General features: G+C 42.3%; 1 long non-coding RNA gene across 2 annotated transcripts; it reads right to left on the bottom strand.

Moving 5' to 3' along the window:
- Nucleotides 1-16,140: 16,140 nt before the first annotated feature.
- LOC137853735 (uncharacterized) lies at nucleotides 16,141-27,311 on the bottom strand. 2 transcript variants are annotated; one of them, XR_011094686.1, is made up of 5 exons: nucleotides 26,950-27,311; nucleotides 19,348-19,482; nucleotides 17,458-18,863; nucleotides 16,714-17,373; nucleotides 16,141-16,625 (listed from the first exon to the last, which is right to left on the bottom strand). It is a non-coding gene; the product is annotated as an uncharacterized lncRNA (long non-coding RNA). The 2 variants fall into 2 exon arrangements; XR_011094685.1 differs by having other exon boundaries at nucleotides 16,714-18,863.
- Nucleotides 27,312-27,890: the final 579 nt, after the last annotated feature.

Genomic DNA, 27,890 nt, shown 5'->3' with positions numbered 1-27,890 from the left:
TTTGTTTTCTAGCACATCCTAAAAGGCCAAACCATCAATTTCTCTTGGCTATCTTCTGTCCTTGCTTGCTGATGCCAGCACAGCCTGCAACTGCGCTCCCTCATTTTGCTGTGATGCTAGTATTGAGGGGAGAATATCTAGGCATGTAAATGTAGATATCTAAAAGAGGGAAATGGATTTGCATTTCATTTTGAAGGTTATCCAAAATCACTTCCATACCCTGGAAAATTACTTTTGGGTGTTCATTCTGGCAGTGGGCAGCTGTGAACACTCGTGCTCTTTCCCTGTCTCTCTCTCTCTCTCCGAACACACTTTCTGAAATTGCTGGGTGGTCGTGACACTGGTAAATGAAAGGAGCGTTTCAAATTGGGTATACAGAGTTGAGGAGGTGTGATGCAAATGGGTAATTTAGAAATAAAAACTAGGTAGTTGTTCTAAGGTAATAGTTCTGATTTATCATCTGCAAAATCCTTTCACCACATCTAAACCAAGGGCTTCTTTGGAACACCTGCACTTTGCTGTTGGAAGCTCATCTGAGCTGGAAAATTCTTCCTCCGGAGGCAATTTATTACCCATGTAACGGATGCTCCACTGCTGAATGTGTAGCATACTGAGGTTTGGCTACCAGTTTCACTCTTTCAACACAAAGTGAAAAAATGGAGTTTGTGGGTTTGGAAGAATTTCTCTTATTGATATGGAAAATGGAGAATTTAACTTGGAAGTTCTTTGATTAACTCCTGATTCTGTTTATGGAGAGAAAAGGATGTTAACATTGGAAATTTAAGTTCAAATGTGTTCAACAACAAAGTCCCTTCTTCAGAGGCAGATCTTGTTTCTCCTTTTGATGGGATACTACTCCCTGAGCAAAAAAGTCATATGTGTCTTTTATTCCCTGAACAAAAAGTCCGTCTTTGATTAGGCTGCTATGATAATTTTACATATTTTAAAATTTTACAAATGTATATACTTTGCATATGGGAAAAGTAAAGGTCTGGGAGGAAAAAGAGAAGATATCCTATCTTGCTGATGTGGTTTTAAATTGCTGGGAACAAGTAAGAACCTAGCAGCTTTTAGAAAAAAGCACATTGAACTGTGTACCCTCAATCAGATTATTTAAGTCATTTGATTTTTCTATGGATAAATTAGTGTTTTTTCAGACTTTTAGAATACACTTTTATTGAGTGTGTGCTTACTAATCTGACTGTTATACAGGATTACAGAACCTCTAAAACTAGAAATCAAACCACTTCACCTTCCCTTTCTAAATCTTCTGTATTAGTAAAGATATTTTTGTTCTATTTTGTGTTGTAATTCCAGTAGGTATCAAAGCACTGGCAGACCACGTAACTGTATTCATTTCACAGATAGGGATGGACAAGAATTGCCAAACTGTTCTCATCCATCTGGTATCTGAAGATTCAAAAATATATACAAGAAATTCTGACATGGGTAGCCACAAGGTGAGACACACTCCTGTGAAACACTTATCAGACTGTCACTAGTCTTCAAATTTCAAATATCTCAAAGTGATCAGAACTTTATATCCCCTGTTCAAGTTCACCTCAAGATGATATTGACAAAGATCTTTATATTAAGCAGTCCATGGTGGTTCGATCATTTCACGATAGCTGTTTTGGAGTTGTTCTCAGTTTTGAGGAGGAGTAGAGCATGCTTGTGAATTGTTTTCGTGTAAAATCCTTGGCCAGTTCAAGTCCTTGCGACAGCAAGGACATTCTGCTGAAGACGCAGGTGCAGCTCTAAATGTCAGAGGAAGCCTTTTCAGGCTGGACCGTGTGTTGGCATATGAACCCTGGGCTTTGGGACAGCTGATGCCAGATGTGGACTGAGTGGCTTTGGTCTCTTCTTTATTTTTGTTAGGAATCAAAACCTCAAGTGAACAGGTAACAGTCTATAGCAAATACATGGATTCAGTGAAAAATCCTTACTAAAAAATACAGAAATTTAGTTCATTTTTCAGTTCATTGAATAAGGCAGGATAAATATGGCAATACCCAATGCTATTCATTGCACTTAATGTAAACTTTGCTCTGATTTAACTGTGAATTAGAAGGATTTAGAGAACGATGGCTAAAAGTAAAGCAGGTTGATGCTTTCCTGGTGTGGGTAGCTGCAGCTGAGACAGGTTTTTGACTTCAGGCCAATACCATATCAAGTCTTAAAGGAAGGACTAGATTTGTCTGTTCTCTCCCTACCTCCTCCTTTGTATGTTTGTATTTGGATTAAAGTCTTTGCAAATGTTCTAGGGAAGTGTCAGGTCTGCAAAGACAAAGAACGGGTATTGCCATTTTTGCAATGAGACCTAAGCTCATATAAGGGAGAATGACAGGCTGCATGTGCAAGTGCAGTGGTACAAGTAAGAAAAGTGCAAGAAAATATCTCAGAAGCTTACACCGGGCCCAGCAGCAGATAAAGTTACCCGCAAAAGTTCTGGAGAACAATTTACAGGCTTTTGGGACTGGAGGGAGGTTGAACTAGGCATTGGTGTATTCATACAGTTCGTTGTTATCAGGAGAAAAAGAATAATAATAGTACACAGTACTGATCAAATCCACTCCTTGAAGGTTGTTCTTAAGGCCAGTACTGAAGTACTGTTTCCTAAAGGGCAGGCATGTGGTGACATCAAAGTGTTTTTTCAGAGTTTTCTTGTTCTGTAAATTAAGTTGCATATCTCAGACTTCACGCTTTGGTTGTGGCCTTTGAACTAAAGTGCAAACCCTGTTGGTATGGAAGAAACAAGTTGTGCTTGAAGAATTTTTATCAGACAAATATGAAGTGCCAAAGCTATAGGGTTATTTTGTTTATTTATTTCTTTTGCTTATTTAACATTTTATTTACAACATCAACTTCATGTTGAAATTTCACGTTGACTACCTGGATACTCTGTATTTCATATTTGGTTTATTCAGGGTCCTTTTCCAAGGCTTATTATTAAATATTCCAGTGAAGGTGACTGCCCCATTCCTGTCACTGAGGCTCTGTAATCACTGACTTCCAAAAACTTCAGGCTACAGATAACACAAAGAAAGAGACCATGAGATAAACAACAATGGTTCCCCTTTCATACAAGCCTTTGTCTCTTTCCTGATATAGACAGGAGTGGGGAGAATTGGGTCTGTCTCAACTTCTCTCCCCCTAGCCCTCCAGTTCTTATTTTAGTTTCTCTTTCATCAGCTGTGCAATTGAAAAGGCTTCTCCCAGACTCTCAGCGCAGATACTGGGAGGTATGAGAATCCTAAACCATGATAATGCCAATCAAATCTCTATGCATTGTCATTACCTCATCCACCTTCAAGTTGCTCTTTCCCTCTTGGCTGTGGGTTTAAAAAACACGGCCTGGCTGCATGCAGCAGCTGGCACCAAGTAGCTCCAAGGCTGGTTTGGGGCTGGGACTGCAGAGCCGCTCTGGGGACAGCGCCTGGAGCCACTTCGAGGGCAATAAAACCCGCTCAGGCCTGAAGAGGGTCGTGAGCAACTTGGTTTTTCTGCACCAAGCATTTTGTTTGGTGTTGCCACCCGCCTCTGCTCTCCTCTGTCCCTGGTGAGAGCTGCCTTTGACCTTACTGTTTCGGGTATGGAGGTGACGTTGCCTTGACTTCCACCACTAGCTTTGATCGGTGCAGAGCACTCATCCAGGCACCAGCAATTCCCCTGCTCTTTGGACACTGTTTGGACATTTACTAAAGACTAAATGTTTGGGAAGAGCTGGACTTACCATCCATATGCAATGCAATGGGCACTGGATAACTTTCTGATACATTTTTATTAAGTTCTGGGCATCCTCGTTCTGTTCACCTCATGCGTGGGCTATGGGACTAGGTGCCCACATTTTTATCCAAGCTTGCACCCATGGAAATCCTTACTGTATGTCCTCAATGTGGATGGCAGCTGTGTCTGCCCTGACGTTAAGTATTTATATTTTCCTATATTCTGTGGGGATTTAAAATTTCCCAGCCTTTAACACTTTTTTTTTTTTTTCTTTCATAAAAACCCATATGAAATGTTATTAACCTTCTTCCTGGAGTGAGAACAAATGTACAAAATGGCTAAATGATTCACCCCATGCCACTGAAGAAGCTGATGGCACAGTGGGGGCTTAAATCCCCAAATCCAAGGCTGCTTCCATATCTGACCTGGTGATTTCCCTGCTTTTTTGTTCACACTGAAGAAGGGAAGAAAGCAGTGCAGGGGCTTCTCTTCTGCCTTACTCACATCATGGGTGCTCTTTCCATACAACCCCACCATCACATACCCCCATGCAGGGCAGAGGCTCACCTTAAATAAACTTCTTGGCATCTAGTGAGTAAGTCTCTCTGATCATCTTACAGGGCTCTTGTGCAATGAAAAGTTGGTGCACATTTTCTCTCTTCTTAGCTTACCTCCAGGAATATGAGAAACCACAAGGAATCCATGCGCTTTGAACATGGTCTGTGCATGGAATTCCTCCTCTCTCCCCCTGTAAATCCTCAGAACCAAAGTTATTTTCAGATGTCCCCAAAGAATCTTTCCACCAGATAGCTGAGATCACGAATAATGGCTTTATTGATGAGACGTGTGGTCAATCACCCCTTCAGCAGCAAGGAAGAATACGATGACACTATTTTTTGGTCAGATTTTTAGACATTTTTTTTTCTTCACCATGAAATCTGGCTTCTCTCTGGCACACGAATGAATGAACTGTGCAGCCTTTTGCCACTGCCAAGATCCTTCTTATCTTGCTTGTTAGATGAAAGGATGAGGAAGACATGGATCTGCTTTGCATCTGTTACTGTAGGCAAATGTCCCCTTTATCACCAAAAAGCACACCAAGATGTAAGGCATGGACAGATTTGCTGTTCGTAAGCTTGGGTCAGAGCTCGGCAGGCAGCCAGCAGCTGGATCTAAACCTCATGACCACTTGAGGCAGACAGGCAGTGTTTTAGCCCCGAACATACTAAGCTACTGTGACACTGGTGTGCGTGCCTATTTTTGGTGTCGCTGTTACCAGGCTAGCAAATACAATTGTGAGTCTTAGGTCTTTATCTGGATTCTGAATGCTACAGCTAAACACTGCATGTAGAAAAGCTGCATCTTTGGTTAGTGAACTAGACCCCTTACGTGGCCGGGAGTATTTTCAGCAGGTCCTGTAAACCGGGTCATGCAAAGTACCTGAAATGTGAGGGCATCTGAACTTACTAGGCATATTTCAAAATCTTGGCCAGTGTTTATTCTGAGAAAGCAAGGCTTGAACTGCTGTAAAGTTAGAGGCACTCATAATGTTTACTGCGGACAAGGGGCCAGACAGAAATCTTAGTACTTCAAGGATTTAATCTGTACCCAACTGAGATGAAGTGGGGCCCCATTTCTACCTCTGCTCCTCTCAGACAGCTATTTACTTCTGATAGGGTTGCTTTGGCCTGAAAGCTGTACTTGAAAGGAACAGGGATAACAGGACATAATCCGCTGATTGCAATATATCAATACTTACAAGTATGAACTTTCAGAAGTAATCCAAGTGTGACAATACATACAAAAACAGTGGTTTTCATCTCGAATATTATGTATTTGACACCATCACAATGGGCTCACTGGACCTTACATCTAACATGATATGTGAGAAGGGTGCTTTAAAAAAGTTTGGAGGCTTCTCTATGCTCTTCTATGGATTTCCCTTTAAAATTACTTTTCTATTGCAACCTTATTGCTGAAAACATATTTCCTCTTTCCTCTTAATGCAAAGGATAACGCTGAAGAAGTGAAGGTGACATCATGTTTTTAAAATGCATAGCACATGAAACTGAAATATGAAAGTAAAGATGAGATTAAGCAGCATACAGGGAAGATTTAGCATCACAACACCTCACCAAGAGGTGATGTAAAGCTTTGAAAGCAGATGAATTCTGAGGCAACAGGTGAAGTCTGGGGAAATAACCGAATCCTTATTTACCTGGAATTTCTGGGTGACTGACACTGCGCTGTTTCCTGTCTATCAGCATCTTTATCTTACTTTACTTATCTCACATATGTACAAGTATATCTACATGTAAGTTCAATGCAAAAAATGGCAACAGTTTTATTTTGGCTTATTTATTTCAAAGCAGCTGCTAGGTGGTCTTACAGAAAGTGGAATAATCATGACTAATTTTTAAGCAAGTGTTCTGATAGCTTAGTTTTGCTATAATAGTTTAAAATAAAATCTGTAAATAAGTTTGAATAAAAGTGCAGGATCTTGGCTCTCCTGCTTTGAGGCTCATTCTTTGCTACACAATCTCTGTTAAATGCAGCGGAGATGGCCCTGTTATTACTGAACCATTGGGTTTCAAGAGCCCAAGACTTGTTTATGCTGGGAAGAAATGTTTCAGCAGAACCAACTGTTTTACCTACTGTTTTAAAAATACTTCTCAGAGCAGCAGAAAAAGGAAAAAAAATGTTTTAAAGGAAATGCTTAGGAAGTCTAAAGCATTTTTAAATCCTAACTTTGTTACTTCTTACTTCTGAGCCTACATGCAGCTTCAGTGGGTACAGACTCCAGCCTTCATAGCCAACTCCACTTGGTTACTGCTGAAGAATCTGGCCCTACCAATACTCTGTTACTTGCAGCAGGAAAGAAAATATCCTGAAAGGTGCCCCAGGATAAGGGAATGGGAGAGTAAGTGTAAATAAAGCAGGAGGCTGGGCAGACCAACAAGAAATGTTTAACATTCCACACTCTCCACAAAGGGCAGGTCAAGGAAAGGGAATGAGTGGTTGGGATGAAGCACATGCCACAGATATTTTTCGAGTACTGTTCAGCAGAGTATATCTGGTCACGTAAACATCCACAACAAACAGAACAGCCTTGTTCTTGAACGTGGCAAGCCTCCCGAGGACCTTCTCTATATGCAGAAGAAGGGTCTCACTATGCGGGGAAGACACAGCTGCTGAATTTGCAGCAGTATGTTTGAATTCATAGGCACAAACAACACTGAGAGCTGTAGCCCAAGTGCCAGATCTTCTCGGATGCAACCAGCTGAGCGCTTGCTTGCTCATATCCTAGTCAAACCAACATGTACACTGATTGACCCTGGGCAGGTAGAAGGTGGAAGAGGTGAACTTGTCAAAAGTCATAACTTGAGGTTTGCGGGAAAGCCAGAAATACCTCTATGACAAATGAAACTTCCAGATGTAGTGTGCACGACTCTGATCTTTCTTATCCTCGGGTACAATCCAAGCTAATTGCATGGAGATCAGTTATTAACCCTACTTTTTAATTTATAGAAAGTTAGAGCAACAGGTTGGATTCCATTTACAGGTCAAGTCACCCAGAGCCTTGAATTAGTGAGACCGTAGTGATGCAAAAGTGGTATGAGACCACAATAAGGTTTGGTTTTGGTTTATATAGAAATTCAAGCCACACAATGTTTAATAGTATTTGGCTATGTAGATATGGGCCTTCAGAAAGCTGCAAAACATCAGCAGAGGTAAAATGCTTCTATGAACTAAACCTTCCTCCCTCATGAGTCAGTGACTACTGCTTCTGGGAACTGCCATGCATACCTATAGAAACAACACCACATCACCAACACAGCTATGCTCAGTGGGGAAAACATAAGCTGCACTCTGCAAACAATGGTATGGAAAATAGTGCTGTCAAGCTTCTGGATACCCGTGAGGATATGCCCATTTGCTCGTCCAAAGACTATTCTGCTAACATTGTTTGTGCTGCCAGGGTAGGACCACCAAGGGCTCTCTTGAAGGGGCTGAAGTCCTCCCTGAGTGGTTTGTGAGTTCACATCATACACCAGTGGCTGCAGATACCCATCACTGGCCGGTGAGGCTGGGTTGGCTGGTAAAACCTCTTATTTATGGGGAAGGAGGGATAGGTAACTGCACCAAGACTACAAATCCTCCCAGCTTTTAAGGACTGCAAAGGAACAGAAGAAATTGGAGAGCTTTCTCAATCGCTCTTTAGGAGACTTGAATCTGTCCCAGTTTAGCATTAATAGCTGTCTAGATTACCATGAGTTTTGGGATATCATGCCTATGAGTACTGCCTCAGAGCAGAAGAATGAAGTGGCTCCACTTTGTAGGAAAGTCACAGTACCCATTCTCATTTTTACTTCTTTCTCAGTGGGTTAACAGTTAGTATTAGCAGCTATTTTGCCTCATGTGCAGTTTGCAACCCCTTACTGGGTAGTTTGCATGATGATCCAGAGAGAGGTGAGCCTCCTGGAGTTTGAGTTTTGCAGACATGCAATTTTTTGATTTTGCTTTTAAGATGGCAGGGTTCAGAAATCTAGCTGGAGTTCATGAACCTATTCTTCCTGTAACTGAAACCCATGTTTTAGTCAGGGTTGATTCAATTTTTAAAATAAATGTTTTCCTAGTTACAGGGAAAGCCAGTGCTATGTATAAGGGGTAGAATAACACCCTTCCAAAATCCATGTGTCATGGGTGGGTGGCCTATATACAGGATATGCATGCACGCAAAATCTCGCTTAGAGTAAGAGTTTTTTCCTCTCTCCCCATCTGTTCTCTGCCACCTACTGCCCTGTCATTTCTGTCATCTTTCTGCCTTCTCTCTGAGCTATTTGCACATCAGTATACCTATATATATATATATATATTTAATAAGTTTGTGGTCATTATTTTCAGTTTCTCTAGGTGGAAATTGAGCTCGGTACCATTAGGTTTCACCAACATACAGTTTTTGTTCAGTTTTAGCTAAAGTAGAGTTTACTTTTCCTTAACAGAGCTGTGTGCCTGAACTTGGGTTACTGGCATAAACACGGTAGTAAGAGATTCTTACTGCTTAGACATGTCACCTATCCAGACTGAGTTAGCAACAGCACCTACTGAAACACCTGAAATAAAGATTTCTTTGCAGACACCCAAATGGACAGAGTAGGGATGTGCCATCCTAATGTGCACAATGACACCTTTGCGGGAGGGGAAAGACAGACGCCGCTGTGTTACGAACACTCTCCAGTCTTCATGCCTGAGTCCTGTGGCCCTTTTGCCCCATGATGTGTCACTGCTTTCCCATTGCTCTCCAGGAAAAGCTCCCTGAAGGCAGCAGGATTTTTCCCTTCCTGGACTGTGGTCACACATGTTGTATGAAACTCCCATTCCTGCTGGGAAAAATTCCATGTACAGATCAAGGGCAGCACAATCTTAGGTATGCAGTCATCTGCCAAGAACAGACACATCAATTTTCTTTCATAAAACTGTGGAATTATCCATTGCAAAGGGGAGATAAATCATTAAAAACATGTTAGGATATCAGGCAGGGAAATGTAAATAATGATACAAAACAGCATCTGTTCCTGATCAGGTTCTGTTCTTTGATCTTTGGAAAGATGGTTATTAATTAGCAGGGTCAAAGCTAAGCCTTTTCTTGGAAACAATGCTCTTCTGAACCACCCAAATAATAGATAGTTGGTCAGAGTTTTGCTATCCAAGGCTTCTCTTGGAAGGATTCTTCAGATAAATGGGATAACAAAATTACCTTAATGTAAACAGTTTTGCAGTTAGGACATGCTTGTAGTAGATAGAGGAGTCATTTTATAGACAACTATGAGGACTGAATACTTTGAAATCCTGGAAGAAATGGGTTCAAATCATACTGAGATTGCTGATATTGCAACTGAGATCTCAGTTGCTGATTGCAACATTGGTATCTAGCTGCTGTGCCAAGTCCCATCAGCAGCATAAAAGCCATGCATTTGCAGGCTCTGAGATTGCTGATAAACTGCATTTCAGTCTTGCACTACTGATTGGATGAAATACTTTTCACTGAACTCACTGGATAAACCACAGAGTCCTACTGACGTCCATGTGGCTGTACCCTGCGATGCTGTATAGTATCAGACCCTGAAGCTGGTCTCAAATCCAGAACAGGCTAAATCCCAAAGCCTAGTGTCAAATCAGATGGCAAGGGTAAAATGCTGGACCCACAGTATGTGCTAGAGCTACCTCTCACAAGCTTCCAGTCTGCTGCTTCTGATTCCACTTTGGAATTCGGCAGCCAACTGGAACAAGTTTCACCTGTAATTTAAATGCAGGTCATAACATTTACAGGCAACATCTTTTGTTGACGTGATATAATTATGCACTGTTTTTCAAATGAAAGTCAAAGTGACCTTTCCAGAGGGAGACTAGTGAAAGAATGGGAAATGACCTTGATTTCTCCTACTTCTCCCACAGCAATAGGCATTAGAAGTTCAAGGTCTGCAATTATGGCTCTCCTTGCTACCAGACATGTAGAGGACTAGTCTATGTTAATTTGCACATGCATTCAGCCCACAGTAATTAGGATTAGAATTTCCGTTTCATTATTTTCGGGGCTGAATATTCAGAAAATCACAGACAAGAAATCTTGTCTAACTGCTAATGTGGTTTGACAACAGAATAGCTCATCCTCTTTAAAAGGATGTGTAGTTAAATACACAAACACTTCCTTCTAGCTCAATCCAACATATGCTTGATACAACAAGAAAAAAAGATTGGCTCTGTGTTCACGAAAACGTGCAACTAGGCTGTTTATCATTGCCTCTGGCTGCTTTGATAGAAATTATCGAGAGTGGGGAAAACTTTGCTGCATGTAGAAAGTTTGCAGCCAATAATAAAATGGCTGCCTAAGCAGTGAGGGAGGCAATATACACAATACGTGAATTGTACACATACACGTATATATATAAATATGTATATAATATACAAATCGTGTATGTGTATGTTCAGAGAGTGAAGCAATATACACAATAGCTGAAAACATTTTGAAAATATGGGCATCCATGGTTTAGGCCTACCTTGCAACAACCGTAAAGAGCCAGGTCGCCATGTTACTGTCACGACTGGCACAACGGTAGTATCTTGTACGTAAAGTGAGATCATCATACATCAAACCCTTATGCAAAATGCTGCAGTCAAACTATGGCTAATTGTGACTGGAAGAGTAGGAAAGTGTAAATCCAGTAGTCACCAGTGTGTTGTTAAAGTTGTGGTGGTTGCATAGTTGAAAACTGTTGCACTGGATGTTGTGAAGGGAAAGATGTGGCACTTTTAAGACCGATTCACTGTGTTCTTCAGCACAGATTTCAGAATCATAAAATTGTATCATATTTTAAGTGTGCAAAACAGATTTCAGCCAGGATTTTTGTCAATCCATGAATCCAGTTTGCTCCCCAGGGCCTGGTGCATCATGGCCAAAATGCTAATAATGTCCCTATGGCTGCTCGCAGCACCAGGGAACCCTTGCAAAGGGCAGCATCCAGCTCCTCGCTCCCCACTATGCTGCTATCTCTTCCCTTTTACAGCCTCACTCACACACATTCCTTCTGGCCATGACTCAACTCTTCACCTCTCTCCGTAAGAGCTGCCTACTGATCTGGGTACTCTGGACTGCAGTGTTTGTAACTGTGTCTCCAACTTGCTTAATGTGCTTGATTTGGTAAAGAAATGAGGTGAGCGGTACTTGTTCAAAGGATCTAACTGGAAACCAGCAAGTATGGTGGTAGGAGTTGTTTAATCTGATGTTTGCAATTCGCAACCACCTTGAGCAGACTTGAGCTTTAAGTGATAATTAGATGTAATGTTAGAGCTACATTTTATTTTTGAGTCCTTTGGGGCTAACATCAAATTATTGACCTTAAAAAGGGCTGAGAGGCTTCTTTTTCTTAAAATGTTGCTAATTTTCTCCTATCCTTCTCCACGTCTTTTGTGCAGCCCCATAAACTACTCTTGTTAAAAGTTCAGAAACCAAGTAGCAAAACATTGCCAGATCAGAGTTCTTGTGTTGCCGTGCCTGCAGTGATGCTCAGGTGCATTACAAGTGGGAACGGAGAAGAAACTTCTAAGAAACCTAAACTTTTCAGTGAGGTGTGTTTCTTCTGTGCTGAGGTGGAGCAGCACTCTGTGGGCCCCTTCTGTTCTCCCCTCCTACCACAGCTTATTGTGCACCCTGATGGAGCATTGCTTGGCCCTCCGCTGCGACCCTTAACTCTCCATTTCCAAAATATTTTATTAATACACAGGGAAAGGGAAGCTAATAGCTAAAATATGTGGGGATGTACTTGGGAGAGCAATCCCTCTAGCTCTGCTGGCTACAATTTTGCACGCTACTACCAACTAGGCCATAGCAACAGCTAACAACAGGGACTTCTCTCCTTCCCCTCCTGCCTGAACGCTACATACTAAAAACAGATGCTAATTGCATGCTTCCAAAGAAAAAGAGAAAGAGCGAGCTGGGGTGACTCAGGACATATTCCCACTGTTGTGCAAGGAAAAACGGTATTTAGATATGTGGAGATATGCCTGTGGTCACTGTGGCTTGTTGGGGGCAGGGGACGGGTGTGCATGTACACACAAAAACTCACAGGCACCACCCTGAACTATTTTAACTCCAGGAGACAAAAGTGGTGATTATCTACTGTCTAAGTTGTTAGCAAATGACTATTCAATGCCATGGGGGGACAAGCTGAACTCGGCTGACAAATAAAGAATGGGATAATAAACCGAATTTTATGTGTTTCTTTTGAAGCATAAAATTTACTACAAATTACATGTCATTAAATAAAGGCATAAAAACTTATTGAAAAACAGAGGGTGGCAACACTAAGACAAAAATGTAAATGTGACTCTGGTGCATATATTTTTACCTGAGGGAAATCAATGCCTGTGAAAACACTCAGGACAAGAATGCCTATGAAAATGAAAACATTCAAGGCAAGAATTTATTACCCTACAATTATTTTTTTTATTCCGTTCTCCAACATCCAGTCAAGTGGTAGGAATGCAGTGCTTTGGAAAGCAGTCGCCCTTCTTCCAGTGACTGACTGTAAGCATTGACAAGGAACTTGGCCAGCATTTTGAAACTTACACCTCAAGTCAGACACTTAATTTTTATCAGTAAGCATCTAGATAGTTAGCATCATTATCTTACCTAGTAAGAACTGAAAAAATGAATGGAAAACTTCTTTAGAAATGCTAGCTGAAGTTGTTTATACACGATTTCCAAGCACCAAAGCTTGACCTCCTGTCTATAACCTTCTCATACCTTCAGTTACTTTAGTGGGAGGGATTGTGAAACTTGACTTGTTACATGACATCACATGCCACAGCTATGGTTTTTGTCACTGGGAAACTCTGGATGTTGCAGTCAGGTTATTAATTAAGAAATAGTTTTTCTGCCCTCTGCTGTGACTTACATCCATATTGGGCTTGCAGCAAACTTTGTTCCAAGCAGTTAGTTTCTCCAAGCTCTCTTTTAAGTATTTCCTTGAACAAAAACCATCATGTAAGGGCAAATCTGGTTTCCTTGGTATGTTCATTCTTTGCCTCATGTGATCTAAGTTCTCTCTTTAGGGCATCCCCTTCGCCTTTTAGACAGACATAATTCCTCTTCATTAAGCAGCTAATAAGATTGTTTATACAGACTGTAAGTGGCTAGCAAGAAGGAGAGCTATTTTTATAGCAAAAAAAAAAAAAATGAAAATTATGGCTCTTGACACCCCTTTGTGACAAAAGCCTTCCAGTTTGCCCAGAGAAATTGTGGATGCCCCATCCCTGGAGGTGTTCAAGGCCAGGCTGGACAAAGCTATGGGCAACCTGGTCTAGTGGGTGGTATCCCTGCCCATGGCAGAGGGGTTGGAACAAAATAATCTTCAAGGCCCCTTCCAACCCAAGCTGTTAAATGATTCTGTGATTCTGTGAGGTCTCATTGTTGCAGTGGACTGTCAGGTTCATTGCTAGATGTTATATTACCCTACAGTTCCAGCCTCCAGGTTGCAATATCCTCCAGTAAATCCTCTACACCACACAGGATTCTACTGCCAGGAAGGAGCCAGGAGAGAAGTAGGAGCAGGAGCAGTAGATTGGAGACAGCTTTCCAGGCTCTGCAGCTGCAGGAAGAAGCCTGTGGTGGTCAGGGCCAGAAGATTAGTAGCAAGCAGCTACTTGCCAGTGGTCACCAAAGAGCCCGAGGAGACTGCAGCTGTGAGACCACAGCTTGCTGCTCTGTGGCTCTGCACCACAGGGTGCAACTGTCTGTGGAAGGAAGGAATGACCTTCACATTGGGCCAAAAAAAACATGCTTGTTTTCCTATAATTCACTGTCCTGTTGGGGCTGGGTGTGAAGGCGTAATCTGTGCAATTACAATAATTGTTATGACAACTGTGCCCTGAATATTTCTAGGCAAGGTCTCTGTCAGGCCTAATGAAGGCCTCGAGTTTCTCTGCACGTGTACATTTGGGGAATGCTGGTGCAGGTGGCACACGTGGAGCCTGATGAAGAAACCAGGAAAACTTGCTTCCAAACTGCTAGCAAATTCAGGGCAATTGCAGGCGCATTCAACAGGCAAAGAGATCTCTCTGCTGGTAAGGTTCTGTGGTATTTTGGAGTGGTGTCTGTATTGTCCTGTCTTTTTAAAGCTCCAGATGCTGTTGTCAGGATGCTACCTGTGAATGTCAGCTTCTGTCAAAAAAATAAAACAGTAATTTAAAAACAACAATCTTCCATATGGTAAAAGGAAGCTTAGAATTGTAAACCCTAAATGTCCCCAAATCATGAAGAAGCAAAAGCAGCATTTATTTATTTATTTATTTATTGAGGTTTACAATTCTAAATCCAGGTTTTGGTGGACGCCCAGCAATGGGCTCAGTTTCACTCAGTTGTTTGGCTTGCCCTGCGCACGTCCTATCACAGGAGAGCCAAGTCCAGCTTTGTTTCTCTTACCAGTACTGCTGGACCAAGATGGTTTGCCTCTGTGAAGCTCATGTTTACACTGGCTGCATTGTGGCCTCTTTTTGTGGTTCCTTCCCTCCTTCTGGCCAAATACTTAAGTTTCCAGTGCCTGAATGGGTGAGTGTAAGGTTTGGGGGTGAGTGAAAAACACCATGTGAGATGGCAAAGAGAGGAGAGTTGGGAAAGGGGAGAGAAAACGGAGAGGAAGAGGAAGCAGAGAGATCAGGAAGGAGTGCAGAAGTCAAACACTTTGTCTGATTGAACCTCCAGCACTTCCAGACAGAGGTCTCTCAGAGCTCTAAACAATTTTATTTTTGTCTGGTTACTATAAACTGATAAACAGGAAATGTGTTAGAGCAATAAACAAAGGACAGGAAAGAGGAAACATCACTAATCAAACAGGAACACAGCCTGTGAACGCAAAGGAACAAACAACAGTTATGTTTTGCCCCATTATCTTTCAGGATTGAGAGTGATAGCAAAGTACGCTATGGGTTACTGTCACAAAACACAAAAGAGACACAGTTCTGGTAAGACAGATGCAAAGATCAATGTATCAGAGACATTATAGGGCCTTGTTTATTGCTAGGAAAGAGAATGGAGGCTCTTGGCCTTGTGCAAATTCTAGCTGCTGTTCTGTTCCTTACACAGGAGAGCTTTACAAGCTTGTCTGTGTATACATCTGTTACTTCCCCACCTCAGATCTGTCTCCCATCTTTTGCACACTTTTGGATCATGAGAATGAACCCAGATTGGCATGAAAATATATACTACACTACACTGTTGTCAAAGCTAGGGTATGCTTGTGCTGCTGGAAAACAAAAATAAAACTTCTCTCATTTATATATATATATATATATACATATACATATACACATATTTAGATACGCTTTATGCATATTTTTTTTTTTCTGGGAACATCCTATTTCCAGTGTTTTAGTTTTACTCCAGGTCTAGGGGGTATCTTTTAATGTCTCCTTTGTTCTTTTTTAGTATGTGTGTTCTATGTTGTAGCCACAAAACCCACTTTAGAAAACAGACTGTTTTCAGTACATAATCTTTAGTAAAAAAATAAGTCTTAGTGTTCCTTTAATTGTTGTTGCATGACGTTCATCCTGAAAAACAAAACTGCTTTCTTGGAAATACTCTGTTACAGTTTTCGTCAGATTAAGGCTCACTTAATAATCCCCTGGCTTTATGTTGCACCTAAAACACAAAGGTGAATAATGGAGAATTGTTTGTCTTTACTTTCCACAAACAGGATATTCATAAATAAATTGAGCAAATGCACTACCAGTGGGTAAAAGCTATCAGCATTTGAAATATCTGATTGTTCTGCAGTTAGGTAACCTCAACATTAATGACCTAGATGCTGAGGCAGATTGCACCCTCAGCAAGTTTGCAGATGGTACAATACAAGGAGTAATGGTTCATACACCAGATGGGTTTGGTGCCATTCAGGGGGACTTTGACAGGCTGAAGAAATGAGCCAAGAGGAACCTTACAAAATTCAAGAACTGCAACGCAAAGTCCTGTCCTGGAGGAAGAATAACTCCATGCACCAGTAAATGAAGGCTGGCTGGCTGGACAGCTGGCCCTGAGGACCCCAGTGGACTACAAGTGAGCCAGCAATGTGGTGGTGCCCACTGAAAGGCCAAGAGGCAATGGGCACACACTGAAACACAAGAAATTCCATTTAAACGTAGGAATTTTATTTTATTTTTTTTTTATTGTAAAGGTGATCAAACACCGGCACAGGTTGCCCAGAGAGGTTGTGGAGTCTCTACCTTTGGAGATATTCCAAAACCCAACTGGACAATGTCCTGAGCAACCTGCTTTAGCTGGCACTGTTTGAGCATGGGGAGTTGGACTAGGTGATCTTGAGAGGTCCCATCCAACCTCAGCATTTCTGAAATTGTGTAAAAAAAATCCAAACAAGTAATAATAATAAAAACCAAAAAATAAGGAGGCTGAAGATTAAATGATCGGCAACTCACAGTGAAGGACAAAAAAGGGAATATTCTACAGAGAATATATCTGACTTCCTTGTTTCTGAAGGTACCCAAAAAGCCAGTAGATGTTGCTGAGTGGAGGTGACTGGAGAGCTGACGTGACCAGGCACCAAGCAGCTGAAGGAGCGCTCTGAGGTTTCCACCTCCAGACACTGCAGATGGCTGTGCCCGCAGAACCAGGAGGCAGTTGGTGAGGAAACTCGTAGGTTCTGGAATGAGAGAAAAGCAGTGCAGGTGGAGTCTCAGCAGGATGTTTGGAGAAGGATTACATGCTGGCACGGTTGTGCGTAGGGATGTGGCTGGCTTCCACTGTGTGCCTCAGTCCTCTTAGTGCTCTGAGCAAGTACAGGTTTGTATCCAGCCCACATGGATGCCGAGCTTGGACCTGAGAACCAGCACGGGTCCAGCAGGAGTACTTTCTCTTTGAACTCTACTCATTGCTTGCTTCTCTGACTTCTCCTCCCCGATGGCCTTAGATGGTGATCCAGTTCCTTCCGATCATGACAAATTCACTTTGATACTCCTCAAGGAGTCCAGCAAGGACAGCTTTGGAAAGCTCCCACCCAACATAAGGATGACAGAAGGATGGGCTGAAACAAATCCACCTCCCTTGCCTGTTTTGGGTCTCCTTGCCAGTAAATAGACCTGCAGAAAAGGATCTAAACAGGGTTAACACCCGCCTCCCACACAACCTTCCCATGCGGCAGCTTAAGGAAAGGGGTCAGATACCATTTCAGCCAAGACGTAGGTATCTGCAGCTCCCAGCCTAGCCAGCAGTGGGCTGTGCCTGAGCTGTATTCCTCCAGCTCTGATGGGCTGTGAGCACATCCTCTAGACCTGCATCTTCCCTGCAGATGCCCCAGCTTCTGTCAGCAGGTGTGCCTGTAACCGGCATCAGGTGACTTCAGGTGTTGGCTGGCTTCAGCACATTGAAGCTGTCAAACATAGGCTTTGTTCATTAGTTTCTCTCCCCTCTGCACATTCTGATTGTCATCCTGTTTTGTGTGCCCAGCAAAAGCTGTGGCAGAGCAGCATGTGTGGAGAAATGACAAGTTCAGAGCGGACAGCCAGCTCCTATGTTACAGATCTTTTCATTAGGCAAAGGGCCCAGCCAGAGCAGGCAAATACAAAGTAGTTAAGCTAATTAATTTGTGTATTAAAGGACCCATAATTGCATAATGACCCATCCCTAGTAAAATGACAGCAACAAAGCAAACATCAGCTTTTGCCTATATGAAATAACGCCGAGGTCATGAGCAGCAACATGAAGTGTGCTAACAAGGGCAGATCTCTCACCCTGGGCATACAAAATAAGACACGTGAATAATTTAAATAGCACAAAACAGTGTTAGCATGTATAAAAATGCCAAATTTGGCTGTGTCTTAAAATGCTGCTAATTGTCTACGATTGTCAGGCACATCAGCCAGTTCTTCAGCTTTAGTAAAGTAAATTTTCCCTCACAGCATGGGTTGAACCCTTGCCTTATCTGCTCAAACTTCAGATACTTTATTCTTTTTCACCCACTAAGTGAGGAACACAAGTGTGAATAATTTTGGTACTAATGGCATGGCGTTTACACAGGCCAAGCACACAGCAAGCAAACCCTTTATGCAGCCCGTTTCTCCTCACTGCTGTGAGTAAAACTATTTAAAGTTCAATCAGTCTTGGCTAGGCTCTCGTTCTGATGTCTAAGTGAAAATAAAATGAAAAATCTTTAACGAAAAATTCCCAAAAGATGTTTTGTGCCACTAAGCTGATACAGGTGCAATACACCAGCTTGCTAAAGCAAATTGCTCTGGCTTTGAAAACCTGCGACATTTATTCCCAAGTCCAGATTTTAAAACCTTTCAAAATCAAATGTTTGAAGTAAAAACCTGGGAGTAAAGCAAACCAAAGCCAGCAGAAGTTAGTTTTGGCAAAATTAGTAAAGAAAGCGGAACAAAATAAAATGTGATCAAGGGAAGGGGAAATCCACAAACATAAAGGCACTCACAGTGTGATTTTTTTCAAAGTGGGATTTTCACCAAAATCTTTGCATCAGCTGAAAACTTGATTAAAACATACAGCTTGAAAGGGTTTAGTGGACAGGGCTCTTGTTTATTATGTGAGACTGTGATGTCAGTCCAGGTGGAGGCTGTAATGAAAATAGTTACATGCTTTCAGTCCAGTTTCTTTGAAGGTTAACCCAACATCACCAGGCTGTCACGTAATGTAACACCCGTTGGCATGGCCAGGGTTGCTTCCATCCTCTAAAGCCCAAAGACTGCGTGGAGGGTATGTAAACTGACCTGCAAATTGTTTGTGGGATAGCGGCTCAGTAAATGCAGGTTAAAATCTTTTGATGCTTATTATGGCTAGTTTGGAGAAGATGAAAGGCCAGGTTTTCCAGAAACACCCGTGTGTCTGTCCTGAGCATGAAAAATACTCTCCGGGTGAGAATGGGTTCAGTGTGAGCACAAGCAAATACCTGGGGGCTCCAAATACCTGGGGCACTGTGCACGCTCATGTCACACATGAAAAAGGAAAGCAAACAGCATCTCTTTAGGAAATACGCTAACCCCAGAATGCAGAAGAGGACAGAGGGGAATTCAGGTGAGATTGGAAACTGGCCCACATACCCTCTCGGCTTGGCAAGATCTTTTATGAGGAGCTGATGAGAATCTCTGGAAATCCTCTCAGGAGGTCCCAAGATAGCTCTGAAGCAGCCTCCAGAATCCAAACGCCTCAAAAACTTTCTTCACTTGAGTCTGTTCCTAAAGAAGATATGTGAGGATGAAAGAAAATCCTAATTTTGCCTTGAAATAGAGTAAAGAGGGTCATTTTCTTTCATGACAGAAGAGCTGTGATATGCTGCCTCTGCCTGTTGCTGCCCGGAAAAACAAGTCTGTTAAACCCTGTGCTATCGCTGGCTGTTGCAGCTTCACCCAGGCTAGGGGAACTGCAGCAAATGACCTTCCCTGTGGATTTGCCCCTGGTGCTTAGGGAAGGGTCACACATGCAGACAGCTGCCTGTAGTGGTGCTGGGGTATGCACTACAGCCTTAGCACAGAACGTGCATTCAATGCAGCCCTGCACTAGGTCTTCATTCCAGTGTCTTCAGGAAGGAAATGTCTCTTGCAAAGCAGGCGTTTCAGATTTCCAGCTCAGGCTGCCAAATGGGCTGGGTGGGTGTGCTGTGCTCCCTCGGCTCTCCCTGTCCATTTTCCCTCCTGTGTCCTGCAATAACAACACAAAGGGGATCCACCCCTCCCAATTAGTACCTGGGTACCTCATCAAGCACGGTGTGAGGAGAGCTTTGAGTCTCGTGAAGCTGAAATGTTGATTGCAAGGCCAGTGGATGGTGCTGAGAGGAAGAGCAAAGCTCGGGGGCAGGTGAGGACCTACCTCCACCCCATGCTGGATGGAAGCATTCACATCCCATTATTTGCCACCACGTGCCTTTGCTGCAGCACCAAAAGCAAGTCACTCAATCCCTTTTCACATGAAGAGGGTGCTGTCTTGCTTTTCCCATCATGAGAAGGGTGTTGGTTATTCCACAAACATTGAATGTCCCTTTTTTGGGGGGCAGACTCTCCTATCTCCCAGAGGCTGCAGTAGTCATGTGGCTGTTGGGTATCAGGAGGAAACACCTTTGCTGGGAGCACTGTGTGCCTGACCCTGTGACAGCAATATGGAAAATGCTTGGAGCAGCGGGCCTGCAGGCACCGTAGGTCAGCTAAGAGCTTGTTTAAGGACTCAGAGATGTAACAGTAGGGGCACAGCAGCACCACAGCAGTTACAGTGTACTGAGAGGCAGAAGAGCAGGCAGCATGCTGCTCCTGTGCCTCCTCAGGCAGGTGCATGCCGACAGGTCTGAATTTGGGTAGAGAATGGGGTAGGTAGGGGCCTAAGTCCCTCCAGGGGCTCAGTGAAGGTTTTTCTAGATGAGTGAATGAGAAATTTTGCTTTTGATGAAAAAAAAAAAAAAAAAAAAAAAAAGTTACAAGTCTTTGTGAATTCCACAAAGCACAGTCACAAGCCCAGGTAGCATCTCCTGGTTCAGCCCTCAGAGGCAGCTGTACGCACTTCTGCTGCTGCACTCGCCTGTGCCTGAGCTCCCCAGTGCTCAGAGAGCAGCATGTAGCACATTCAGACCTCAACCAGCCCCAAAATGCATAGCTCTAGATGTGTTTTCCTGCTCCAGTTTTCCCATCACTGGGGCAGTCTGCGGCTCTGGTTTGTCAAACCTCGCATCAGAAGAAACTGTGCATTAGGTCCTTCCTTCTGTTTATGTTTGGTTTTCTCCTTCTGCCAACACGAGCACCCAGCCAGAAAGAATTCCCCTGAATGACCACCTAAACCTGCTTCTACCTAAGTAAATTGCCACTAAATTCTGCTGAGCGAGCATTTTTGCATGGCACATGAGGGACACAGGTTTGCCCAGTGGCTGGAATTATCCGGGACTACAGGCGACTGCTGGTGGCCTTGCTGGTGGCCTGGGGTAAAACATGCTCCAGAGGATCAGGTCAGCCTGAGGCTGAGGCAGTCAGGAGACTACACAAAGGTGCAATGCCTGGTCTTGGGTCCAAACAGACTCAGCAAGTCCAGGGACACACGGCACATGCCTTGCTAACAAACACAGAATAACGCAAACGTTGAGGCTTTCCTTAATTCAGCAGCCTTGTAAATATAATGGCTGCTGATACAGATATTCCACAAATGTTATTTGTAACTAGAAATTTTCATGGAATTACAGATTAGATTGGAAGGGTCCTTCAAAGACCATCCACTCCAACTTTGAATAAAAGGATTCCCATTTGAAGCCCAAATGCTGTAGACCATATGCTCACTAACCCCCAGACCATCATCTCTATACCAAAGGTGAAAACAATGGCTTTTTTCTGGTGCTATGCCCAGGCCAGGGTGCAAGTAGCAAAGAGACAGCACTGGGCACAGGATATCTCTGCCTCAGGAGTTCTCTGAGTCTTCTGGGGCCCTTAAGTTCTCCTTCCCCACAAACATTGCTTTGTTGTTGTTGTCATACACTTATTTTTCTTAGCATCTAATAGAGGATATCCATTTGCTTCTTCTTGGAAAGCGAATAGTTGCTGTCCTTAGACTGAACTATTGCTTTGTTAATCCGTGCCAAATAAATTGCTTTAAAAATGAAAACCTTTTTTCTCAAGGTAATTCTCTTTTATATATAAAAAAAAAATTTTTAGAAGTTCCCTATGTTTCTAACCTCATTTTTATGTTTCCTTTCCTTGAACTAATTGCTCATTTCTGACCAATTCTGTTTCCCAGCATGCTGCCTGAACATGATTACGCTGTGGATGCATTCAGTCTTTGGAGAGTTGCGCTATTCCCTTTTTATCGCTGCTTTCTCTAACGTTCTTATTCATAGAAAAATAATATATTACTTTGGGGACCAACTCTCTTTTATTCTGGTTATTGATAGTATAGTCTGATATCCATCAACGAAGCTTTTTATTCTGCATATCTCCATTTATAAGACAATAGAGTGGAGAATCAATGTGAACTTTAAAAAAGAATTGTTCAAACGTACAACCTCCTTTATATGTGATAGCAAGTGAAAGCCTCGTGCAATTACAGTACCAGTATTGGTTTGGTTTAGTTCCCAGATGTGCACGTTTCATTTCTCTCTCTGAAGACCTCAGTCTGGCTCCGTACAGCAAGTCTGTTAAACACCTCCCCTGTGACATCCGTGTTTCAGCAGAACTGCTTGGCTGCTGGAAGGATTCTGGAGTCTGTATGTTTTGCTGTCTGCGTGCTAAAAATGCTGCATGCTAGGCACTGACATCACCTTGTCCCGAATCCTATCTCTATGGCTTCAACTCTTCTGCTTTCCCATGCTTATCCGAACCCCTTCAGCAGCTTGTTGGTTCAGTGGAGGCATTTTTGACTCTTTTATTCTCAGTCTAACAAGCAAACACTGGCAATGTAGCGTGAGTGGATGGCTTTATTTGCTGAAGTCCACCTCACAGGGGAAGTTTATTGGCATATTTGAAGAGCTGAGGATGTTTTTGTAGTATAGAAGCCAAGCTGACCGCGATAAGACCCTGTGGGGTGGAACACCAGGGTATTTTCTGTGTTTAGTTAAACCCTTGTATATGTGAGTAATTTAACTGCTGGTTATATTTTATTGAATACTTGTGATTCAGTTTTCTCAAGATGCTTATAAACACAAGGCTCTTCTTAGTCTATAAGCAACCCACAGTCCAGTGCCAGGGTTTAAAACAAACAAACAAAAAATCAAAAATCTCTCCTAAGACAATAGTTAAGATTCAAAAAGCCTGTAAATGAATAGGTGTCCAAAAAGGAAGAGAGGGTGAAGTCTAGGAGAGTCACTGGCTTCTCCCCGAAATGGGCTAAGCAAGACGGAGAGTGATCCAAAGCTTGTTGAAGACAGTGAAAGGACTCCCTCGCTCCAACAGGAGACTAAGGACTCTGTTACCCCCAATAATACCATGAAGTACAGGGAATTGTGGCTGAAATGTTATGACATATCACGGTCATCTGGGGACAGGACATTTGGAAGGAATTTCTTCTTTATGGAGAAGAGAGCTGGAATTTTATATATGTGAGACTGTTTTTGCAGTAGAAGTTACCCGTGGCAATCTTTAGCTGAGCACTAAGAGGATTCCTTGCTTTATTTTGTCTGGTCAAGGAAATGGAAAGAAACCACAAACATACAGTGCAAAATTACTTCCAAATTCCTGTCGTTGCTTGCTGAGCTGATGTTTATACAGCATGTGCAGTAGGTACAGTAGCATGTTGTGCATACAAACCATTGTGCTGTGACTGCTGCTCTGGTGGAACTCACTGCTCGGTTTGTAGCTAGCAGACAGCCAAGGACCATTTGCACTAAGCATTACTTCTGCAAGAAACAACTTCCAGTGTTTACTATGGTTACAAAAAGAATTATAAATACACCACAATTTCATACAGCCTGAATGCGAAATACTCCACAATTTACAAAAATACCAGTTCCATCATTTCCAGGAAATCTGCCCTGCATTTTCCTGTTGACTGACACGACTGACTGTCACGACCCAGCTAACCCAGACTGTTTTCTCGTGGCGCAGCAACACAGGCAAGCACAGAAACCTCTCCACTTTCTGCAGCAGACGTTGTAATCATCCACATATGTGAATTGTGAAAACACAAATTAAATAACCTCCATAATCCTTTGCTAGTTGTACATTGGATCTTTTCCTGTGCTAAGCTCTCCTCTTTCCCTAGGACCACAATTTCACGCTTTTTGTGTGCCTGCTTTAAAGTGCTACCTAAATAGAGATCCACTGGGGAAAGGAAGAGGGGAGCACTGCAATTGATGGGATTTTGACCAAGCCATCCACAGAGAACAAACTGAGAGAGGTTATGATGTAACAGGATATGTTTGTGTTTGTAGAGTGTAGTGTTAGTCTAAAGAACCTTTTCTGACTAAGATTGCTTTAAAAGGCAATCTATTCAAAGTCTCAATTTTGCAATATGTCACTCAAAATTTGAAAAACTAAATGTCTACAGAGCACTTCTGACTTTTATATATCTGCATGTAAACTCACAAGCACTCTTTTGCTACTTTAGAGTATTAACTAAAAGTATGCTACCCTAATAGTATGTATTAGGAACATACAATTATTTCTCAGGTGTTGCCTTTCTTTTCAGAAAATTGAAGTTTTATAATATTCTGGGGTATTTTTGCCACATATGTTATGTGAAGAATTGTGAAGAATATAATTCCAAGCACCAACTATTCATTTATTTATTTATTTATTTACTTTCAGTTCTAGAACTAAGTTGTTTGTTTTTTTTTTTTGTTTGTTTGTTTTGTTTGTTTTTTTTTTGGTGGTGGTTCTTTTTGTTGTTGTTGTTTGTTTGTTTGTTTGTTTGTTTGTTTTGTGTGTGTGTTTTTGTTTTGTTTTGTTTTTTCAGTTTTCAGATCTAAGGGATTGAGCAACTAGCCAAGAAACACCACAAAGGAATGTGTTGAGGGAACAGTTCAGGTAGATATTTTGGCATGTTTCCTTCTAATGCACCATTAAATTCTGGATGACTAGGCTTGCCAGGACTCAGCGCAGCTTTCTATGTAAGTTACAATCCAATGGGGCTCCCAGACTCGCCAGGTCCACACACTAAAAACCTGCCAGCTACACTGCTAAAACCTAACTCTGAAAACCAGGTGCAGTGGCAGAAGGCTGGTGTTCACGTGCTCACAGTATGCCCAGAAAACCCCACCCCAGCAGCCTCTTGCCGTTTGCATGTTAACAGACCATTTTGAAGTCCCTTACAAATTAATCTGTTCAATAAAAATATGCCCTTCATGGAGGTTCATGAATTTTGTTCTAGAAACATGGACTGCAGAAAGTTTTAATCTTTGAAAATGCTTGAGAAATTCTGTAGTAACTTGTTCAGTTTTTGATAGCTCTCTTGGCTTTTTCCCTACTCAGTTTTGCAAAAATGCTTTCATAAAGGAAATAATTCATTAATGGTGGTAGCACAGGCCTAAAGGAGGGAGGGAAGTCCAACTTCCCCGTTGCTGGCAATGGCAGCACATAGGAAATCCTTGCCTAGCCCTCCCTCCCAGGAGCTGGCACAGGACACGGATGCAGAGCAAAAGGTCAGCGCCTGGGGAAGCGCTATATCTAAGGTGATTCCTCTTTATTAGGGCTATACAAAAACATATCCCCTGAACTAATTAGGGAGACTGGCAGAGAAGGGAGTAAATTGCAGCTGAAAGGGAAGACGGGGAGGTGAGCTGATAGTGAGATCTCCCTGGCCAGAACTCTTTCCTTTGACATCTAAGTATTACTTCAGCTTATGTTTGGAGTGACAGAATGAGGTTTTTCCTATTTTCACTGAAACTCCAAATTCTTAGTGATAGAAATCTGTCATGTTTAAGCTTTTCCCAGTGGCTTGTTTGGTCTTTAGCTTTACAGGTTCAGTCCTGATTCTGGAGTCTCTGTATGGAAAGCACACGCAGCACAGAGCTGTCTTAAATTTTGCCCGCTGTTCTTGCTATTAGGAGCGTGATTTCAATGATGAATGTTTATAACACAGCATGAGGAATTTCATCCTCCCCTGGTAAACTGTGTAGGAGATTGCCTTAATGGACAAAGAAAAACGTCTGTTGGACTGTAGCCAGAAGTTTGGACTTGCTTACAAAGAAGAAAACGCATGTTTAACTTTCTGGTATTGTGTATAGAAGACACTTTTTAAAAAAAAATAAAATTTACCTCTCTTCTCACAACCTAGAACGGAACCAGTGAAAGATTAATGGTTTTTTTTTTTTTTTTTTTTTTTTTCACTCTTTTATGGCAAATCACTTAGTTGTGACAAGTTCAATGCTGCCTCTTGACCAGATGTCTTACAAGGCTGTCCTGCTCTATTTGCTTCTACAAATATCTCTAGCTGGGAAAATACATTACAGGTGACTGTGAAAGCCTAACGAGAACTAAAAGTTATGAAAAGAGAAAGTGATAATAGGCCTTATTCACAGGTGTAAGGCTTCTGATATGAATGACAGATCAAAAGCTGCAGCCTGGGTTTAACTTCCTTGAATACTTTGCTTGAGTTAGCCTTGGGACCTAAATTCAGTGAGCCATGATGTTAGTTAGACTTATGCTTGTGCAGCTTGTTTAAACAGGGCCTGAATAAAGACTTCAGGATCTGCGCTGTTCTGAAGTCTACGTGACACAGAGTGTTCTGGGCTTGAGTTAAATTCACTGTACAGCAGTTTCTCCTCTACAGGGAAGAGAAGCAGAATTGCCATGTGTTGCCTGGGTAATCTATTATGTTGTGTTTACTGCAAAGGAAATACACATGCTCAGAGCTGTATTGAAGAACAGCTGTTTACAGGTAGAAAGCCTAAAAATGTTCACATTGAACAGTTGCTTAGCTTTTCACTACTTGCTTAAAAACTGTAGATGGTCAGTGAAGGAGAGTTTCAAACAAGATCCGAGCATCACTGATGTAGCAGGGTGTGCTAGTGCCTTTATCAGTCTGAAAACAGGAGCTGAGAACTACTAATTACCCTGTGTTTACTGCCCTCGCTCACTGATCTTTGCTAAATATCCATTAACTGTATCTCCACAGAAGATGGTATGTGCCAGGAACAGAAAAGCCCGGCAGCCACAGCTCCATGGTGCTGATGGGTCCCTTCCACCTCTGTATCTCGAAAAGGGAAGAGGGGATGCCTCTTTTTCCTTGGATCACCTTACCCCTGCTGCTACTTCTGGGCTAGAGGAGGATGGTTGCTCCTTCTGCTGTTGGCATTGCCTCCGGTACTCTGGGAAAGGAGACCATCTGCTTGGTCATCAGAGTGCTGGAGAACCAGATTTTATCCTCCACATTTCTGGAAAAGACTATCTGTCCAAAGTTGGATCATACTGAAAATGTGGGCTTGATCCTGGTTCTACCCTGCAGGTTTGCAGGCTCCTTGACCAATGGTAGCTTCCTTATAGCACTGTCAAGGAGCCCAGAAAGCATGCAAGCTGCTGACACAGGAAGCCAAGTATGCCTGCAGGGGAAGCAGGCAGCTTGGGATCCTGCCTGGCTTCTGTCAGAGCCAATGCACTACTCAGAAATCTGTCAATTACAATTTGTTTTTGTTTTTTTTTCCCCAGTGGAGAAATGTGCTGTCAGAAATTTCCAGCGAGTTCTGCCCTGTTTTGCCATTGTCTTTCCAGATGAAAATGGCAAAAAGGCCAGAGAGCCTTGCAGAGTGAAGGCACAGGGCCCTGGGAGACCTAGCATTACAACTGGTCTGTAATGCTGGCTTCCGCAACCCAGCCACGAATACAGTTCTGAAATGTCAGATATTCCCTCCAGAATTAAGTATGTCTATTCACTCATGTGTGACCGCCAAAACAATGCAGGTGCCTTGCCCAGAACTTTAAATAATGGCTTTTATGCAACACTGTAATCATCTGATAGAAAATTCTGCTTTTTATTAGAATCCTAGAATTGGTCAATGTTCTTTGAACTGAAAAGGAAAGTAAATTCTCCTGGTATTTTTTTCCCAGGAGGAAGTATATGCTTCTTTTCTTAAACATCCAGTTGTTTAATAACTCACGCTTGTTGCCTCATCTGACTGAGATGCATTTATAGCTTACATGAACAATGGCATCTATCTGAAGTATGCAAAGCTACCAAAATTACT

The sequence above is a fragment of the Anas acuta genome, chromosome 3 (assembly GCF_963932015.1).
Source record: "Anas acuta chromosome 3, bAnaAcu1.1, whole genome shotgun sequence".
In the NCBI taxonomy this organism is placed as follows: domain Eukaryota; kingdom Metazoa; phylum Chordata; class Aves; order Anseriformes; family Anatidae; genus Anas; species Anas acuta.
Note: the sequence above shows the minus strand (reverse complement) of the source record. Positions and strands in the feature narration are given on the sequence as shown.